The 17,654-nt window shown below is 34.6% G+C and overlaps 1 protein-coding gene across 1 annotated transcript in view; it reads left to right on the top strand.

Annotated features, from left to right (window-relative positions):
• The first annotated feature begins 280 nt into the window (after positions 1-280).
• LOC132699397 (dorsal root ganglia homeobox protein) overlaps positions 281-17,654 on the top strand; it is a 91,515-nt gene continuing 74,141 nt past the window's right edge. The window contains exon 1 of the mRNA XM_060666069.1: positions 281-464. The gene's annotated coding sequence lies outside the window, so the exon portion shown is untranslated. The remainder of the gene's footprint in view (positions 465-17,654) is intronic.

The following is a 17,654-nucleotide window of genomic DNA, read 5'->3' on the forward strand; positions in this document are numbered from 1 at the left end:
AATCTGGTCGTAAAAAAAGTGTTTAGTGTTTAGCCATAAACTGTATCGGTATCCCCCCACTATTAAGAATGATCCGGTTTACCGGAAGGGAATCCCGATTACCCTTTTCTCGTTCGCTCACGACCCTCTTCCGCATGGCGCTGTCTCCGTCTGGCGGGCGAGGCCACGCCCCGTCGCCAGTTTCTGCTCGCGTTCGGCGCATGCGCTGCGAATCTGCACGGCCGTACGGACCTCCCATAGCAACGTGGGTTCTGTTGTCTCCGATTCCGACTGATAAACGTCGAGTAGAATTCGCGGGAGATCGGTCGCTCTTATAAGAACACGCCGACGTTTTTGGTACTTTTCGGAATTCGGTGCGTCTGACGAAAGCCCAGGCTAGTTGTAAAGAAGAAGAGTTTCGAGCGTTACGTCACGGGGGGTATTCCCCCAAGTTGAGCATCACGATTTTCGGCGACACCCACAAGGTACCAGTTTTTAGAAGCTTCGCGTTTCCGAATAATCTTTTTTTTTTTTTAATTATGGGGAAAATTGGTCTCCAGTGAAGGCGGTTAGAAATTTGGCGGTCTCATTTTTGCAAAAGAAATAAACAAATATATCCTAGGCCATTTTTTAAAATTTGTGTTTTAATTTTTAATTATGTTCTAAACTTGTAGATTTTTAAAAAAATGTGTATATATTTTACTTTTCAAATTGTAAGTTCGTTTTCAGTTTTTCCTATAATTAATTCTTTTATAGTTAAAAATCCGGTTAACTATTTAGAAAACCATTTTAAAAATTTGCTTTACAAATTGTTCGTTTTCTTCTAATGTTTTTGAAATCACACCAACTTCCGAGTAGATACTTAGATATTTTACACAATGCAATGTCAAAATGTACATTAACTAACTCCTCAAAAAACTGAAATCATATAATTATACATGCCTTGTTTGGCGGAGTATTAGGCAAACTTGGTAGGCGTATAGATACGTCCATTTTGTTTTTTTAAATATATTTTCGGCCTTTTTTAAAAATTTGTGTTTTAGTTTTTAATTTTTTTCTATTGTTATACATTTAAAAAAAATGTGTATATATTTTATCTTTAAATTTGTAAGTTCGTTTTCAGTTTTTCCTAAAATTCATTCACTCGAGCAGGTACTTGGATATTTAACACATCAATACAATATCTATAAATACGTGATCAGTATCTAGATAAGAATTCGTTGATAAAAAAGTTTCTAAAGCCAAAAATTGCAATAATTAAATTGTACAAAAGGTGTTTGGCAAGAAAACATTGTCGGCGTGTAGATACGTCCATTTTGTAAATATTTTGTTTGTTTTTTACATAATTTATTTCCTAACATTTTCAAAAAATTACAAAAATGCGAACAGATTTATAGGTAAATGAATTCGCAATACAAACAGCAGAGAAAGAAAAAAGCAAGATCAAACCTCTCAAAAGTGTTTAAGTACTTAAACTGTTTTTCTACCTATGCTTTGGTGAACACAATTTTTCCTAAAATTCGTCCTTTCTTGTTCTGATGTTTAGAAAATCTACAATGCGCTTTGTGGTATTTTAAAAGAAGAAGAGTAATATATAAAAAAATAAATCGCCGGCCATTTTTATAGATGCATTTTTTAAAATTTGTGTTCATTTTAAAATTTTCATTTCATTAATTTTAAAATTTATTTATTGATTTTCATAAATTTTTTTCTTCATTTTAATAATTTTCTTTACTAATTTTTCATTTTCTTCTGTTTTTAAAATAGCACCAACCTCCGAGCAGGTACTTGGATATTTAAATAAAAATTTGTTGATAAAATTGTAAAAATATCCATTAATGGGGTGTCAGGCAAACTTGGCGGGTGTAAACTAAAACTAAACTAAACTCCGATATAAAAAAACTCGCATATAGAACACCTTCCCCCTATAATAAACTGAAACTAACTTAACTCTAGTGGTGTTTATGTACACTTGCATTTAGATATGAGTGTCACGTTTACTGGGCGACTTGTAAACGATCTGGAGGGTTAATCTTACTACGTCTACGAAGCAGACGCGCACAGTGGTCACTTGGGACTTCATTGTCGCTGGGGTTGTTTTCACTGGGTGAGATAACGTCTTCACTTTCTGAGTCCGATGTTTCGCTATCGCTAGACCTAACTAACGTTACAGTATTACTTGATCTGTTTCTTGTTACGTTAGAAGGTGGAGTCATCGAGGAATTTTTTTTATTTGGGGCTGTCATGGAGTTTTCCTTGCTGGGGCAAGACTTGTCGTTACAATGATACTTTTTTAACTGACACCGACCAACTCAACCACGTAAGTTCTTCGGCCAAGTATATCTCGAACTACCCCTTGACACCACCTGCTTTTATCCGTGTTTGGACGGTAGTCCCGGGTCCATACTTTCTCCCCGATTGAAAATGACAGTTCCCCTTTCTTTTTGCGCTTAAGTTCTATTTTGTTTTGTTTTTCTTTTACAATATTTTCGGTCGAAGGTAAAATTAAATCAAATGTAGTGCGTAAATTCAATACAATACGTGGCCCGGCAAGTAACTGCCGTGGATAGCCCTAGGAAAACGTACCGCATTACGGTTTACAAAAAAACCTAAACTAAACTGCGATATAAAAAAACTCGCATATAGAACACCACTAATGAGCGGCCGTATTAAGTGAAACACAGATTTATTAATGAATTTAAAAATATTGAATAAGAAATATGAATGTTTAAAACTTTCTTTCTGAAATATGAAATAGTTAAACATTAAAAGAAACAAAACTTTGAGCTTATAAGCGATTTTATTTCGAATAATGGCGGGTATAGGGTATTACAAATAAAAAAGCATTAGACTGCAACTATTTTCAAATTTTATCGCGGAGATTTCTTATTAAAAATGAATTTTAATTCGGCGTTTGAGTTTCATCGCGTAAAACGTTTTGTTACGTGCCGGTTTAATAACCCACAACTGGGTTTGTTGATGCGTCGCGTATCCCCGCTAATAAGAAACATCCTGTATGGTGTGAATTAAGTGCCGCAAATTCAATTGGTACGCGTTAAAGGGATTTGGTGGCTGGCAAATTTGTTTGGCGAGCGGGCTCTTGATTAACGCGAAAGGCTATCGTTTAAATCTACAAGAAGAAACGCTCTCTGTGGACAAAGCACGGGATGTGTGGTGAAGGAACTGCCACTCGATGCGGGAATAACCTGGACTCCTGTGGGTGATCGTTATCGATGGCCCGAGATCTCATTCACACGGGTTTACCTGTCGTTTAGGGGCCTCGATAAAGATCCCTGCGAAATGATATCGTTTTCACATATAAAGGAGATACGGATTTTTAATATTAAACATGGAAAATGGCGATAGCTGTCGAACCGTTCTAAAAAAATTGGTGGGGCAACTGGATCTCGGCGACCATGTTTTTTGACGATTTTCACCTATTTTAGATAAGGTTTGGCGCCGTGAGGTAACGTGTTAAAGCCAGTGGCGCAGGGGCTCGTGATATATGTTCAAAAATTGAAGAAAATCACTTCCAAATTTTTTTTCGCAAAGCGTTTGCGTGATCGAAAAAATTTTTGCCCTGACTGTTTGTTTTTAGAGATATTAAGGTAAACAAAAAAACCAAACACTATCAATTTTCTGGAACATAACATCATATTCCTTTAAATGGAACACCCCGTATATTATATACGCTTTTAATAGAATATTCAAAGGTTGCAGAATGCTTGTTTTCGTTTCATTATGGGACAAATGGAACAAAGAAGAGCTCTTCATTTCAACATGTTCGTTATGAAAATTATCCATTAACTCGATTCACCCACTTTGCTGAGAGAGCGGCTTGCTCCTAGCAGTCCTAGCCATTCTGTGAATGTAAGATACAGGTACAGACTAACGATACCACACCATCAGAGTGCCTTGTTTCGTAGATCTTTCACATTCAACGCAATTCGTGTTTATAATTCTTTGTCACAGGAATTTGTTACAAATACAGTTTTCCTAATAATGTGTTACTAATTATGTTATTAGCCAGGGATTATATTGAGTTATCAAATTCTTTATCTTCAGTTGCATTTTCTGTAGTGTGTAGTGGAGTTACGTTGCTCTTCCGATTTTGCAGGTATGTTTCATATTTTATATATGTTATATACAACAATAATTATTTACAAATTAAAGTAGAACAAAGACACTAAAATGACAAGAGACACTAAAGTAAAAAAATCTTTAACTATTCTAAATACCACCTGAACATATTTCCCACAAACTCTAATTGTATGATGTCTTGCATTAAGTAATGTTTCCGGATTGTCTATTAATTAATTGAAATCCTTGAAATCCTTTGTCGAAATTCCACAACATTATTACAAGGAGTTCCGTGCATGTGATTTTTTATGTGTCCCCAAAAGAAAAAATCCATTAAAGTTAAGTCGAGGCTGTTGGCTGGCCAATCCATAGTTCCACCGTTCCATATCCAATTTTTGACTTGCACATTAGGAGGAGGGGCACCGTCTTGCTGCCAAATAATCGACGCTGATATATTTAGGGGCTTTTATATATTCTTCTATTTGGTGCTCTAAGAGTTGAAAATAATGATCTCTAGTTAACTTTGATCTATTAATATCGGACCCAAAATATGTCCATCTATGACACCACACCATACATTAATTAATTGATACCCCTGAGTTTTTATTTCCCCTTTTTCGTAGTGAACGAACTTTAATCAGTCCATAAAATGTTCTTCAAAAAATTAGTAATCTCGTTATGTCTATTTAAAAAATCTTTTGAGTTTTATGAAATTTAAATGCATTATATTTATATTCTTTTAAAAATGAATGGATTGTTCTTCGCTTCGTATTCTCTAGTAATAGAATCGTAATATGTTTACCTTGCCTGTTATACATTTTTTTGAAAGTCATACCAAGCGGAATCAAATTGGAGTTTCAAAAATGCGAAAACTTGAATTCTGCATAAAAATCTATCATATTCCCGATATTTTGTAGGATACTCGAGATACGAGGGGTGCCCCAAAACTTCAATTTTCCAAAATCATCCTGTATTTTAAAAGCTAAGCAAGTCAAAAAAGTGTCAAAGGTTTGCGAAAACGCAACTAAAAACGGACATACCCCTCAGTTGCGATCAAAATGGGACCAGTGCAGATTAAAGCAAATTAAAAAAACAATAATATAGATGGCAAAGAAATATCAAATATAAAATACAAAACAAAGAACACAAATATCAAAAAAACTAAAACAATAAAAAAGTTACAGACGAACATGGTAAACAGGCATTTCAAAATATTCAGATTACTATGTTTGTTATATTAAAATGTATATATAAAATATATAAATATTCTTCGAGGCAGTAAAAAAAACGTCATAAGACTCGAATTAATATTTTTATATTTAACTTAATTAGATTGATGAATATTCAGCTGATTAAATTAATTAATCTAGCGGATTATTTTACCTTCAAAAAGGCGTCAACAGGATCAATAAATAATTTTATTCTGTCCTCCATTACGACGCGTTAACTTTTTTTTCTCTCATTAATATTGATCGAATATAATAAATATACATGAATAATTCGAAAACAATTGCAAAACGAAGTTAATAATAATGGCGGCAAATTGGTGTTACGCCGCTCAACCCCCCAAATCTTTATTGATCAGAGGCCGCTATTAATTATCGAATTTAATTGATATTCCCAATTACAGGGCAAAATTTGTTTACGGCAAATTAATTAGTTAATTCGGTATTAGGACGATCCGATAGGGGCGAAATTATTAACTGCGCCGCACTACGCCATTTTTATTTCAACGCCGAAACGTTTTTTTGTAGAATAAACCATTACTATTTAAAAAGGTTATTGCATTTAGTTAAAAAAAAACATTTTCCTAAATTTCGCAAAACAAAGTCACCGAACCCAATTTCCTATTTGGCATTTCAAAAAATTACCAAATGTTAATTTACACAGAACAATATTACTTGAAATAATATTTTGGAAAAAAAAACTTTTTCGCCTTATATCTTAAAAAGGTCTTAGTGGTCCGCATTTATGCAAATTTTTGTACTTGTTTTTGTGTATTTTTGAGCCTGCCATATTGAACCTTAAAAATTAACCCTCGGTAATATTAGTATGATTTTTTAAATTGTTTTTGGAAATTTCCCCTTTGCTTACTGGCACCCAAGCTTTACTGTAAAATAAAAATTCTGTATATTAGAATTACAGACATGATCATGTTTATATTTAATAATATTGTATGAAACATATTTTACTGAAGTTCATAAATAGACATTTTAATATTTACTTCTTAAGTGTGTCTCCATTTTCTCTTTGGTCCACCAAGTCTGTGGTATACTTTGGACAGTTCTAAAAATCGGAGAGTCCTTTTCTGTTATTTTAGTCTTTATTTTCCAAATCGACACATTTAATGTTTATAGGAAATTGTCAAAAAAAAAAGAAATAAAATTGGAGGACGCATTATTACTATACAAGACAATATCTGTACTAACTAAAGCACTCTTCTACTGATTACAGGCATTTTAACATTTAACATTTTTGATAAAGATTAGATTTGATAAAGATTGATAAAATCATTGTACGTCAGCTGGTGAACATCATAAGTACTTCACTTGAAATTTATCATTTAAGCAAAAGATAGGGATATACCTTTTGGCTCGGAGCAATGATATCAGTAGAACTTGGTCATTTTCTTCTGTAAGTTTTTTTTACTATGGACTTGAACAATTGCAGAATATCAATTAATTTATAAAAAAATGAAACTGATCAATTCTTTCTGTAAAAATGTATTACGTTTTAAAAAAAATATTCTAGAAAATTTGGACTTGGACTCTTGTATACCGACGATATTTTGCATAAGGATCTCTAAAGGCGTCTGCTTTTAGATCTTGTATTCACCGAGTGAAAATTACTGTTTAACACTAAACCTGATTTATTTTTGAAACACAAAGACACATTTCAAACACACCTAGACTATACAATGTTAAAATATAAAATTTTTTAAAATAAGTTTTACAAGAAGTAGATGTGTGAACCACGAACGCATTTGTCGAATCAGTTGGCCAACAAAATTATATCATACCTAGTTCTCTACATGAGCGTAATAAACACTTAATATTTGTGATTCGGTTAAAATATCCTTCAGGTCTAACGTTTTTGTCTCACAAAAAAAAATGTAATCTTGTAAACTGGCTGAAACTGTGAACATATATTAAGGACATGGGTACCAACATAACAAAAAAAATATGTCGAAGATGACAAAAGTCACCTTACTTATTGATCACACCTCGGACATTATTCGGAGGTCCAGATGCTCGTTGTGTCGTTTCGTGTTTTTTGTAATGCGTATTTTTTAATGGTATATTATGCAACATGTGCCGTAAATGCCATTTGAGTCACAAGTTAATTGGGCACAAGCGGAGCTAGTGCTAAAAAGTTTATAAAACTTTTTCTAATTTTTTTATTATAATACCTAAAGAGCGGCATGGTTTCCAAAAAAGTCTCTCAACTAAAATAGCAACAGAAGATGGTTGCTGGAAGAGTTCGATAAGCTAAATCCCACCTCTATAAGATCTAGATGTTCGTGTACAATTATTCTGATCCGTTTAGTGCTGCTCATAGGGGGGAATGTTGGGCCCCTTATTCTTTAAGCCCCAGAATATCTGGATGGCGTAAAAACCATATCAATATTGTGAGTTCGCCTCACTCAAAACCACATAGATATCGTAAAGTCATCAGCAAACTTTGTAAATGCTGTTTCTGGTCCCAATACAGAACCCTGAGGGACGCCCATTGTTACAAAAGTACTTCTTAATATTTTTCCATTTCTGGTATTGCCATATCGATTTTGACTTAATGCAGCTCTGGATTTTTAAGTAGTCCATTTTGTAGAAAGTATGTTACTTTTTTATGGCCTTGCTTTGTATCCTTTGCAACAGTTTAATGCGCTTTCGATCATTGAGAATATTTTGTTTTTTTTTGGTACTCATTTACTTATAAAATTCTCTTGCCCAGTTCCAATGAATGTTGTAATGAAAATCGACATTCCTAAAAAGAAAATCCATAATTTTTCCCCGTTACTAAGCGAACTCTCTGCAGAATCTTCCGAGCAATGTCTCGAATAATATTGTCAAAAGTTAGGGGGTAGGGGGCTTGGCATAGCCAAATTTAATTATGACCCGACTACGTAATAGAGGCGTTCGGTGGACAAATTGCTCCCCTCATATGTATATAATGATACCCTGTCGGAAATCATACCGTAATTCATCTCGGAGGGAAGCGTCGCCCTTCTCGCAGTCCCGTTTCTTTTTTTGGGTATACGTCACTGGTTTAACGAAGTTTAATAAGTATGTTTATTCGTTTATAGCGAGAACTTTATTTAATTCGCTTAATTAGACGGTCGTCAAGAAAATTTCCATATTAAGTGCCGGCCCGATCAAATTGGGCCTACAAGACTCGAACCAGATTCGATTGAGACATATCACCATCAATTTATATATATGCCCGTATCGTTGCCGCAATAAAATAACATTCTGGGACGAAAAAGAATGAACCGCAGGGTGATTTTAGCAAACTCCTATAGTATTACAAACTCCGCTATAATATAATAAAAATAATAACAATAATAATAATAATAAAATTAGATACATGATTATTAGAAAGAAAGTAAATTCTTACTATAGACAAGACAACGATAGAAAGAGTAAGCAATACAAATAGTATACGAAACAATGGAGCAGTCGCATGAAATCAAAAGTCAGAAGTGTATTTGTAAAGATCAAAAAGTCTCTCTGCAGCAGAGATATAAATTTCGGATGCGACGTTTTTTCAACATTACTTTACGGGTCAGAAGCATAGACACTGAAAAAGGCAGATATGGACAATATCGGGGTTTTCGAAAGATAATGTTATCCGCAAATGTGCATTTAACATTACAATTGGAGAAGACACTATTAGAGGCATGAAACAGCAAGAAATCTAGGGTTACATATCAATAAAACTATACAGAGTCTTTAATGTTGAGTCAGTTTAATTTTTGTGACTATGTTTGGATAAAATAGATGAAGACAGATTCAGAGGGTACTTAAATCTTGTCTAGGATTTATATATAGTATACGCACGAAAATCGACGTAAATTGCATTCCGCGGTTTTGTTTCACGGCATTATATATAAGCAACGTCCTTCTTATCTAGTAAAAACGATTAAATACAGATAAATAAGACTTCAGGGTTATATCTCGCTTCCTCTTCACTATACTTCAGTCTATGAAAGATCATTTTCTTATAACCTTTACAAACTATACAACAGTGTCCCCAGTAAATTTAATGTTTGAAAGTCAATTCTTAGAAAAAAAAAATACAAACTGGATGGTGTTTCCATTGTTAATACGCATTTAAATCCGTATCTTCTTTCTTCTCTTTTATTGTTCATTCAAAATCTAATCTTGGTATCAGAAAATTCAGCTTTTTTTTTATAGATATATACTGAACTTTGACCAGTTCCATCAGCCATTAGCTTTTCCGCACTTTATTATTGCGATTATGCTTTCCTCCGCATAAATATTATTGCCCTAAATACTCTGAAAGTGATTTGGAGAATATCAATGTTTCAATGAATCAATCTTTCGATTATTTGGCGTTTTCCTGGTTGCTGTATTAGCCTCTTTACATTCCAAGTAGGTATTTTCTTGAGTTTTGATTTGATTCTGTGCGTTCAATCTGAAATCAGAACTATTTAAACTCCGGACTTGTTTTTAATTAAAAATTAAAAGTGATTCTCTTGGGAATGAAACATTTATATTATCAGAAGGTGGGTTTCCCCTACTTTCCTTCGATCCATTTACAGAAATTTAGTCGTGTCTGATGTTGCAGTTATTAGGCAGATAGCTTCGTCGACTTGCAAAACCTAATGAATCGAATAAATACATGCTGTAGTGGACTCGTACTTGAGAACGTCGGTAACATGGATCAGTTCAAAGAAATAGAAGCACGAATTGAAACTGCACGATAAGCGTTTATCAGGCTTTGAAAGTTGTTTACCAACAGGCACTTGAGTTTCGGTGCTACGTATTCTTGACCCTTTTTTATGCTATGCATATGCAAGTACAAAAAGATTTTGAAGATCTCAAACGTTGAGGTTTACGAACCGGAATTCTTGTAACATCAAAAAGAGGAACCTTGAATACCTAAGACCAAGATATAGCTTGTTTTAACAGATTGTACAGGGGAAGCTCCAATGTAGACGAAGTGTCGGAAGGCGAAAAATATCCTGGCTGAGAAATTTGGGAGGCTGGTTCGGCTGCAGCAGCACTGGGCTATTTAGAGGCATTGCCATGGTGATTTCCAACCTTTTATAGAAGATGGAGCTCTGAAAAGAAGAAGGTGATACGACTCGGTCCGTTCTTAACACTTTCACAAGAAAGGTGAGGCAATATTTCAAAGCTTGGTAAAATTAAAGGTGTGGAACCTGATTCGAGGTGAAGCAAAGCACTTATAGTTGATTTAAGAAAAAAAATATCCTTCTTAAATAAATAAATATAAATTTTAAAAAATTAAAAATTCGTGTAGTGTGAACCGACTGGAATGTTGAGATCTGCTTCGAAAAGTTTTGTTCTAAATCATTCTAAGATGTCTTTTGCTGTCTCAGAGATATATATGATGGATTGCTCCACCACTCACCATAACCCAACTCACGAAACAGCTCTATAATCAATCAATCAGTTATTATGACAAATAGCTTCGTGGACATGCAAAAGCTAATAAATCGAATGAATGCTGTCTCAAGATCAACCTTAACAAACCTAAATTTATCTATATCATTTAGTGATAAACATCGAAAGAGTAGACTCGTACAAGTACTTGGGATTGTTTTCTCTGCCCTTTTATGGAGGCATGGACACTATAAAGCAGATACAAGTCAATAAGCAGGTCGCGTTTGAGCTCTCATGTTACAGAAGGAATTTGGCGATGAGTATCCGGGCTGAGAAATTTGAGAGACTGGTTCGACTGCAGCAGCACTGAGGTATTTGGAGTGGCTTTCAACGCGGTTCACATTGCCATGATGATTTCCAACCTTCGATAGAATATGGAACTCTGAGAAAACGAAATCCTCTCTGATAACTCGAGACTTGGTGTTATCGACGGGGAAAGGTCTAATAATATTTTCAGTAAAGCCCCGCATCGAATTTGTATTGGATATTACATGTAAGGCATTAATAAAAGGACCCGTAGATCATCTCGATCGGCTTCTTCGTAACCACGCCGTGGCTTTCTCTCTCTCTCTAGTCGTTGAATCCGAACGTCGTGACTTATTCATGGCGCAAGCCTTCTCCGTGCCTCTCTATCCTCTACGGTCCTCGTAACTTTCGCTACTGACATGTTTGTAAGGTCCTCGATCTGGTCTATGAATCTAACTGGTGATCTGCCTCTCATTCTTTTGCCGTATTCTGGATTGTTGGAAGTAACCTTTCATGATCCCGTATATTTAGTTCACTGCATATGGAAATGTTTGTTCTACATAATGCGGTAGCATATCACTTCAAACCCTTCTATTTTCCTGCAGCATGGTGCATTTAATGTCCAAGATTCCTACCCATAATTTGCGATGGAGAATATTAGCGCTTTGAGAAGATTTTCTGAATATCGTGGTCTTTCCAGATTTTAGCCAGTCTCCCCAAAGCTTCTTTTGCCATCCCAATCCTTCTGCTGATTTCTGGTTCCGTTGCTAGTTAGTTTTGCCCCAAGATAGATGACAGTGTCCCTATCATGAATGTGTGGAAGTGGTATTGTGTTGAAGGAGTTGTTCAGTTTGTGCCAGAACTATCGTGTCATCCGCATATCGTAAGTTTGACACTTTCTTCCCGCATCCCAGTTTTCTAGAGCTTTTCTAATGATCTAATAGCTCTGCACCGTGTAAATCGTCGAAATATGTTTCAATTATCGCGACCGCTCGTCCCGTCGCTACTTAAACGCTTGAAGAAAATTCGTCCATCAAGTCAAGTGTGACCCGTACGTAATGGAGTAATACACAATCGGGCGATGGGAAAATAATCGAGCGCACGCGGTGCTAAAGAGGTCCTCGTCGTCCTTTGGGGGTTAATTTGAAAATTGTTAGAGCATTACTTCTGCATGAGGAGTCGCCGATTGTGATCGTTCGAAATCAAATTTCACGCGCGATCGCACATCGAACGACTCTCAGACGTTCACAATATACGGCCTATTTTGTCGGTCGATTTGACATTGAAAATGGCGATTCATTAAAGGGGTGAAAAAATATTTACCCGAGCCGGGGACGTTTATCTCTTGTCGTACTGCTCGTTACATGATGATTAGATGACGACGTTTCTCACCTAAGCCGGAAACCGCTGAGGTAAATTCATAGCTAGCGTTGTGGAATTGACCGTTCAACTTTTTTCGTGTCGTGCATATTTATTTATTTTAGAAGGATATTTTGTCCTAAATCAACTTCAAGTGCTTTGCTTCGTCACGAATCAGGTTCCTCACACTTAATTTTCCGCCTTCCGGCATTTCGTCTACCCTGTAGCTATATCTGGGTCCCTACGTATCCTTTTGTAAACCTCAATGTTTGAGATCCTTTCTGTCCACGATATCTTCAAAATCCTTCTGTAACACCAGAGCTCATATGCTACCAGTTTATCAAACTCAAGTCTCTGTTAGTAAAGAACTGTTTAAGCCTGACAAACGCTGATAGTGCAGCTTCAATTCGTGTTTTTATTTGTTTGTTCTGATCCATGTTTGAAGTTATCCACGTTCCTAAGCACTTATATGGATAAATTGAGTTTTGTTAAGGTCGATCTTTAGACCGTATTCATTAGCTTTTGCAAGTCGACGGGGCCATATTTCGTCATGTATCATTATCCCTTCCGAGCAATCGGCTAATACGTTTTGACACACCAGGCACACCAAATTCAACTGGCCATGTCAGATTAGAGACCTGTTTCGTGAGTTGGATTATGGTGGGTGGTGGAGCAATCCATCACATTTCTAGAATTATCGCACGATAAAGATCGAGTAATAACATTTCTCTGAAATTCTCATTACACCTGATCAGATCTGTATGTAACACTAATCAATTTAATACAATTTAACACCTCTTCACTTGACCGATTTATAATGCCCTCCATTCAGTTTCCAAATAACAATTACCTTTATTACTGCTTTAAAAAATTTGGACTCACGTGGGTCAAAATGTCTTGCTTATTCTAAGGAATTAGCAACAAATAAACTATAATTCGCATCTGTGTATTTGAAATCGCTAAGTATCTTATTCGGTATTCCTTGAATAATGAAATTATTATTAAATAATGATAGAGAACACTCTTCAATAGCAACATGTTATTTAAAATATTTTGATCCCATTTGACTCGCCAGTTAAGAAGTGGTCAATTGACAATCAATTGACCGGATTTTGTTTGGATTTTCAGTAACTGTCAAGAAAACTGCTAGTTGATTTTCCGCATTTGTAGCCGGTTTTGTTCTTTCTTCCTTTTTATAGCTCAATAAACTCTACTGATCAGTAAATAATTATCACAATTCGCCAATAGAAACGCCATAACAATTAACTCTTCATTTGAAATATTCATTTTTGAAAAACTGATACTCCAGAAAAGAACTAAATGAGATAAAAATAATTACAAAACACTGGATATGTCAAAAAGTACCAATTGTTTGTCCACAGCTTGCTAGGGTAATATTTTAATTTCCCAATACCCTGTACTAGTTTAATCAGGGTATTTATGGTATATGGTAAATATCGCTAAACCCATTGAGAATTTTAATACATTCGTAATAACAAAATATGCTTGCAATTAAATTCTGCATTCAAAAATGAAATAGAATACAGGGTATGGCTATTTAAAAATACTAAGAAAAGCTGATTTTAAAATTTTGAATACCCTGTAGGGACTAATGCAGGACTAATGTTTATCTAATATCGGTTCAGTGGTAAAACGTATTTGGGAATAACTTTTATTTATATTTGTAAGAAATATTTGTCCATTATTATCAGAATATTTATTTAACAATATTAGAACCTTTAACAACACATCTTCATTCATAAATTTAAATAATGTACTTATAATTTGTTTTAATAGATGCGTATTTCTGGCCATTATTGGTAAAATGTGTTTTTATAGTATATTATGCAACAAACGGCATTTGACTCACGAGTGTATTTGACACGAGCGGAGCGAGTGTTTAATAAACGAGTGAGTTCAAAAGTGTTCGGTAAACTTGCATGTGTTGCATACTATACTTTTTCTACGACCGTTAGTTTTCGGGTACATTTTTGGCAAAACGCGAATGCATTTACTGACTATTATCTTTTAAAGTTATCAAAGAAAACAAAAACGCATCGGAAAATAGGAAAGTATAGGCAAATTTAACTTTTTTCTAAACGGAACACCCTGTATATTATGGGGTGAAATAGAAAAGCTTTTTGTCCTGGTTGCAAATATACCTACAGGATTTGAAAAATAACATGAAATGCCCTAAGCTTAATGTGTTACACGAAGACCATATTCTCTCAAAGCCTATTTGGAGTCGGGACATTTCAGGCCAGAATATACAGGGTGTTGCTTTGCAATATTCATTTGTTTTTATTGCAACTTTTGTATTTACATTTTTTATCTATCTTTAATAATGAACTCAGTAGGCGCTGTCTAAATATACATTATAAAGTATTATTCCAATATTCATAAAATAATTACTCACAATACCTGTCTTTATAGAATAAACAATAAATTGTAAAGATGCCTAATTTTATGAAATTATAGTTTGAAGTACAGTATACCAATATATTTAAAGTAATTTAATCGATTGGAGAGAAAATATTTTTAATATTGCTTTAAGATTGAAAAAATAGACATTCGGTCATTAAAATAATCTGACGCTTCTATGGTTGGCCAGTACGTAAATATAATTTTACCAATATTTTTGTGCTACTGGGGAATGAAGTAAATATATATTTAATGGTAAAAATATAAATCTCTTATTTAAAATTAGATTCTAATCAGGCAAGTATATACCTGACATTTTGTCTGGCCCTTTATAATTTTTTTTTAAGAACATCAGTGGCTAATTTTTCTCCGTGGATAGCTACACAAAATATATTTGCTTTTTGTGTCTTTGGGACTGCAAGACTAAAAATGAAAATATTTTGCCAAGTATATTTTTGGAAATGTGCAAGAAGTTACTATCCTTTTTTTTGTTTTTTTTTTTTTTCGAAACACTGGCGTTATTTACAAAATCAGCACTGTTCCTAGTAGGTTTCAATGAAATTCTAGTGAAAATCATCTTTTTCGCCACTTATGGCAAAGAGAAGTTCATCAAACCTGCTGATATTAAACTAAGACATTTATTTTTGGGTTAAATGGTAAGCTCCAATGAGGATTTTCGAGAAAAACAACGAAAAATCAAACTGTATTCTTTCTAGTAGATTTCGATGAAATTCGAGTCAATATCTGCTTTTTCAGAAACTAAAATATCACTTTTTGGGTGGAATAGTAGTTCCAAGGAGATAACAAGAATTGAATGAAAGACCACTCGATTAGATTTTGATTTAATTGCAGTCAAAATCAACGTTTTTAAATTATAAAATAAAATTGTCGCCATTTTAGATTTAGACTTTAGATAAAAATTAAGATTTCTTTCTAGGTTTTTTAGAACAACAAATATTTCTCAAGACTAAGGAAAAACTGCCAAAAGTTGATCCATTTGGCACCCGGTGTGTTTTGCAGTCAACGTAGTGATTATTTCGATATGGATCAACCCAACAAAGCATCTTGAACTACTAGACACATCCACAAATACTTTTGTAAATATTGTTTTCTATATTTTTAGTCTACATTACTATCATTATCATTATTATTAATTATTATTAACATGGTGCTTTCATATCCAACGTGCTCCAAAAATAACGTCTTGAAACGCTCCCGGTACCAGGTGTTTTCGACTGAACCCGGTTAATGAATTTATTAGAGAGGAGGTTATATTAATATATAATCGGATGTAATGCAAATTAGCACATTATTTTCGTTCTGTTGCGATCTCGTTTAGAGACCCTTCGCTCTGTCGATGATATCGCACGGACCGAAATAGCCGTCGGTAGTCATAGTCGTAGAAGAAATCCTGCAGGAAAAGGAAAAAATATAAATTATACCATTCTGAGTTGCAAATATTTGTAGTTAGTCCAAATCCAAAAAATTATTACTTATTGATTTTCAGGATATTTTATTTAAACATTTAAAAATTGTTCTTGAACAGTATTTTAAAACTATTTGACGTGTCACTGGTATACTTGGCGGAACGCAGAGGTACTGTACCATCTACTAGATTTTGTTAAATAAATAATTATGTCTACTACTAGAGGAGTACGAGAAGAGCCTTTGGCTGGTTGGCCCTCCTCAAATTCCACGTGGCTGGCGGATTCTGCAATACTTTGCTTGTAAACACATACTCTTTTTTTGTAACGATAAATTCATTATTTTTGGGATATTTAAAGTTATACGAGGTGTGGTCAAAAAGTAAGGTGATTTTTAAGTTTCATCAAAAAGTTTGTATATATTTATCAAAATTAATGTTGCACCTTTCATAGTAATCCCCCCCAGTTATAATACACTTGTGCTAACGTTTTTTCCAATCTACAAAGCACTTCTGGTGAGCATTTTCTGGTATAACCTTGAGTTCTTCCAGCAATTTATCTTTATCCCTTCAATCGTTCCAAACTTCTCTCGTTTCATGGGTTTCTTGAGTTTTGGGAACAGGAAAAAGTCGCTTATTCGATGAATATTGTGGCTGAGGCATGATTCTGGTTTTGTTTGTTTTGGTTTTGTTTTTGGATGAGTGAGCAATTCTGGAAGTTTTCTCTTTATTGGCCATACGACCTTGTGGTAAGAACTCTCGACAATCTAAGGAAACAGTAAACAAAACCTTGACATTTGATCGAACTTGACGTGCTTTTTTGGTATTGGCGATTCTTCGTCACCATTAATGACCATTATGAGCGTATCATCACTGACTTCGTTTAACAGCTCTCGAGCGATACTCCTTCAACGATCCTTTTGGCAGTTTCGGAACAACTTTTGCTGCTAAACGTTTCAGCCAATAGAGATGCCGACGTCTTCAGCCACTTCTCTGATACTAGTTCGACGATTTTGCAACACCATTTGTTTCACTTCTATAAAACTTTTGTTCCAGTTTGTCTCACAAAAAAAGGATACTTGCAAACTAGCTGAAACTGTGAACATATGTTAAGGACATGCCCAATTACAAAAGTCACCTTGCTTTTTGAACACACCTCTCACATTAAAACTCTTTATCTCAAGTGAGTCCGTTTAGATCTAAATTTTTTGAAGACAGGATTCTACACAACCGATTATGAATGAACCACCCTGTATGTTTGGTTCGGCCTATTATTGTGTATCTCCGCATCACCATCAGATCACCACGATAAAATATATTATTATCAGTTATAGTAAATGCAAAAGATAAAAAAGAGCATTTTGTAAGTAATTTAAAAGTAATGTAGAGGCAAACAGGACGCCACTGCGTAAGTGGTCCGGACGGTAGCGGGCAAATAGTCTTCGTTGTGAGGGACCCCTAGTAAGGGATATCCACTCTAATAAAATTAGGCATCGCAG

The sequence above is a fragment of the Cylas formicarius genome, unplaced genomic scaffold (genome assembly GCF_029955315.1).
Source record: "Cylas formicarius isolate icCylForm1 unplaced genomic scaffold, icCylForm1.1 PGA_scaffold_3__17_contigs__length_32017465, whole genome shotgun sequence".
Lineage (NCBI taxonomy): Eukaryota > Metazoa > Arthropoda > Insecta > Coleoptera > Brentidae > Cylas > Cylas formicarius.